The following is a 4,787-nucleotide window of genomic DNA, read 5'->3' as shown; positions in this document are numbered from 1 at the left end:
ATTTACATAAAATTGTGTAAAGCTCAGTTAGTGAATTTAAATTATCAAAATGATGATAGTTTTTGCTAATGGTTTTTTCAAGTTTGCTTGCGGTTTGAAAGATTGATCAGAGAACGAGAAACAAGGAGGCTCGGTAATGTGTGTCTGCACATAATGTTCCAAACTCGTTCATCAACATTTTGATTTAATTGTATGTAAGGAAGAGACAGGTAGCTTTCAAAAAAAATTGTTCGGAAAATGGTGTTCGAGTAAAAAAAAATCGTTATTTCAAACCAGTAAATTTGAAAAAAAAAATGCCACAGAGTGCCGATGAGACCTGCCATTAAAGAGATTACCAGACAAGAGAAACGGCAAATAAAATAACAACAAATTAGTTACTGTCGAAACTGAACATCCATTCTTTAATCCACTCAGTAACGAAGTCAAAATATCATCAGGTAAAACCTAAGCTAAACAAAATTCCTTGTTCTTCATTAGAAGGCAGATAGGACCTTTCCTTGATTAGACGAGGTAACAAGTGGACGAAAAGAATAACAAAAAGTGTAAAAGCCAATGTAAAGATTGTTTGCTCTGCAAGAAGGAGGATGGGACCTGCCATTGATGAGATTGTTACAAGCTGATGAAAGAGGAAGTGCTAAGTTAAAAATTAACCGATACTTTATTAATTGCTCTTGAACGCAGTTCATAGCAATTATTGTGAGCGTGTGTGTCTTTTTATGCAAATTTTTTGCTTGGCAATATTGCGCTTTTCTAGAACTTTCTATGACTTCTCAAGTGACTTTTTCTCGCTTTCGTTCATCATTTTTAAGTGATCTCTAGTGCTCCGAAGTGAAGCTTGTTGCTAATATAAAAGCGGTTGCAGCATAGGCAAATTAAGTGACTCGTAGCGCAGTGGTTAGTGCGGTTGGCCAAAGATCGGGAGGTCAGTTGTCCGCATCACGGTGGGGACGAGGTTTTTTGCACCCTTAAAGAAAAATTGATCTATACTAAAGACCATGAATCAAATTGCCTCGCCTGTCGTTCAAGAGCAATTCTTCCGACATGTGTCGGTTTATGTTTAGAAAATTGTATTTAATGTCTTAAGAGGTATTAGATTTCAGCAGAAAGTATAAGATAGGTTCACTCTCACTTCTTTAGAAGACCAATTGGCTCTTTGGAGAACGAGACAATGGCATTATGACTATAAGAAGAATGACGAATGCAAGCCAAACTGAATTCATCAAAAGTTTTGGGAATTATCTTGTCCAACCATATAAACCATGAGCTTATCTCTTAAAAAAGATAATATGTTCATCAAAAAATATTTTATCTAAAAAGGACCTCTCATTAACTGAACGTTTTTGTTGTGAAATTTTGCGAGTCTGTAATTGATATAAAAGAATCTAAAACGTGTACAACTGTTCTAATGAAGTCAACGCTTAAAGACAATTTGAACCTTTCTTGGTTGTACAATCCCACGATGAGACCAATTTAGCCTTGATATTCCTTTGCGTAATTAAAAACACGTAATTCGCTCAAATCTTTTAGCAATACATGTTAAAATGTCAAATTCATTGAGGTAGCAAAACGTCGGCAGTTTTGTGAACCCTATCTTTTTAAAAGCGGAATTTTGACCTAGCATTCATGGAAGATGAGAGGTGTATGTTAGTTTTTTTTGTCTGCACATTGGTAAATTTGGACAAATTAGGCAAACGAAACGTTTTTGACCGATTTTAGCTAAAATTACGGGCGAACAGAAAACGAAACTCAAAAATGTTTTCAGTTTTTGTATTCTACACTTGGCTGGTTTTCTAATGACATCACTCAAAACTCTCTTAGGTGAATACTTCGCTGACAACTGACCAAAGAAAAAACCAAAAACCTCGCTGAGCATATTGTGCCTTCCCCTAGGGTTGAGTTGGAACGATGAAATGTTTTTATTTTTTCAGTAGAGAAGAGAAATATTTCAAGACGCTTATCAAGTTTACCATGAACAAAATTTGGAGGTTGACGAAAATAAACTTCAATTCATCTTTCAGTACGAGCCAGCGCCCTACCAACTAAACTGGACTATTTTACATCTTTGATTCCATAAGACGTATCTTGATGCATTCAAGTAATCAGGGCCTTAAGGTGTTGAATATGTGGACAAAAGAAAGATCATAAATGGAGCATATAATTTTTTACAATACAATCAGGTAGAATTTATTGTAATAAAATATTATAATAGTTATTAAATTTTATAATGCTGCTGTCGAAAAATACTGCAAATTGGGGCAATAGTATTTGAAGAGTATTCAATGGATGAGTTAAAAGCGCTAGCTCCTACTTCATTTATAACGATGATGCTGGATAGAGCCTGTTCTAAAGGTTGTTATTATACGTAAAATAATGTAATGTAAGTGTTTAAAAACAATTGATTTTTTCAACTTTTCCGTTTCAAATAAATTCACTCGAAAATTCACAAATAAGAATTCAGTTTGAAAAAAAACATGCTTAGTTTTATTCTGAAAGAATACTGAATTTCGCGTTAGTTTAATGTAATGAGTTGAAACAATATTACAGCATTATGAACGTTTATAAAGCAGATCTTTGGATTCAAAAACAAATAACATTTCTTTCTGCAACAAATTATCAAAATGAAGACGAAAGTGGACAGTTTAGAACTATCAAACTCTTTCTATAAGTATTTCTTTCCTAACAATATGCTTTTGAGTAGGTTTCTAATCAGTGCTTGAGCATCGAAATGTTTGGCAGCCAGCAGAACAAGGAATAGACATCAGTTTCCAAAAGAATCGTATTAGTTAGTTTTTTGCAAGAAAACTTTTTTCAACAGTTAGCCGATTCAATTGTAGCTTATATCGTTACACAGCACTCTTTGTTTGTGCAGCACGGCTACTCGTTAATTTTTAGTGGATGAATTAAATGTTTGAATTAGCCAACTACTTTTAGACAAAATTTTCAAAAAGGAGGCTCGATAATGTGTGTGCACCAAACTCATTCACGTTTTTGATCACCTCTTTGAGTTTTCAAGTCTCTGATTTCTTCAAAGTTTCTTAGGTGAATAAGAATTTTAATGAAATTAATGACTCATCAGATTATGCTGTTTAAGAAATCGTCAATCTTTTGTTAATTTGTGAGACTACATTTACTTTGACTAGAAGACTTGAGTTGTTTTTAATTAGAACAGAGTTTTTCAACAACCTTGTTTACTCAAATAAAACATGAATGCTTTCAAGATATACGTTAATTCTCTTCAAAAGTCAAGCAACGAAATCGGCTTCGAAGTTCTGTGAAAACAGGAACTGGTCTATGCTGACACCTTTCGCCAGAATCAAAATCAATTGTAAAACAAATTTTGACAAACTCTAGAATCAAATGTAAAAACAGGAACAAACTTGAACAACATAGTTGAACACTAACAATTTTAGGAGGACTTAAATACTAGAAACGCTTATGTAAAATTATCACGGACTAAAGCGGAATATGGAAGAGCTAATTGTAATCCACTATCAAGTAATTTGGGTAGAATAAAAAAAGTATAGAAAACAGCGAATTAGTATTGACCGTGTAGCGATATACTGGAAAAGTTACACTTGCGACTCTTTAAGATTCTGCTATTTGGATTAAAATACGAAGCCAGAAGGTATTCGGGGCTTAATAAAACTTTTGAGGCCTTATCTACTAATTATTTTTGGGGTTGAGGCACACGATCAATGGATTGTTTAATAAAAGCAGTGAAAACATTTTTTACGACGGATTGTGACAAGATTGTTGTCCGCAACTGTTTTTCAGCAGAAGAAAGGGTCAAAATTTTATTTTGAACTCACTTTTATTCCAAAGTAAACAGCGCAAATAAAATTGGCGTCAGAATTGATTATGCATTGATTGAAATAAGTTTGACTGTTTGATTGAAATAAGTTGTAAGACATAATTGAACAGAAAGTTGTCAAAGTTTGTCACGGTTTTATTCAAAACTATGAGAGCAGTTCGCAAAAGTTCAACAGCAACTAACGTAGGCGCCAAGAATCTTGCTTGTTAACTGCAACAAAATAATTTAGATGAGACAACAGATTATATTTCAATAATATTTTTGATATCTTTTTCAGGGTTTTCTATCAGTCTGCTAAAGTTGGTTGAAAGAAAAATTAATTTTCAGTACACATCCCCCCTGAGTTGGCTTAAAAACAAGAAGTCCTATGGAGTCTCCGGTTTCCTTTTCTAATTACCAGCCGGTTGTCTCGTTGTCTCACATAGTTTTAAACAGACACTTGTCAAAAACGGCATTGAATAGGTTTTAAGTAACAAAAAAACTCCGTATTGTTCCGATGAATGGCTAAAAACAAAGCCTTGAAACTTTTAAATTCTCGGTTTTTCTGGTTGCACTTCTACAGTTCTTGCAAATGAAGAACTTTGGTAAGTTATATACTGAAATTCTGTTTCAAACGAAGAAAAATTTTTAGGACAGGTAGTGTGCCATATCAAAGTTTTACTGTCATCCAAGTAGCCAAAGCATTTGAAAAAATGGAACCAAGACAAAAGTTGATAGATAGCTAAATTCGGTTGAGAAAGCTAGAGTAATAATTCTTGATGATTTACAGTCTACATATTAGTGGAAGTCTAGGGGGGGTTACAATGTGATTCACTTAGAGCAACTCCTTGAGCCGAAAAAAATATCTCTTGAAAATGAAATTAGCGAAAATGAGACTAAAACCATGAGATATACTTTATTTGGTTCTTTTTGGAGAAAGATCTTTAGCCTGGTTTTCTTACCTATAGTACTCTGCTCTAAATCTCCTATAGTTGTT

The sequence above is a fragment of the Convolutriloba macropyga genome, chromosome 3 (genome assembly GCF_964194025.1).
Source record: "Convolutriloba macropyga chromosome 3, txConMacr16.3, whole genome shotgun sequence".
Lineage (NCBI taxonomy): Eukaryota > Metazoa > Xenacoelomorpha > Acoela > Convolutidae > Convolutriloba > Convolutriloba macropyga.
The sequence above is the reverse complement of the archived record's forward strand: the minus strand, read 5'-3'. Positions refer to the sequence as shown.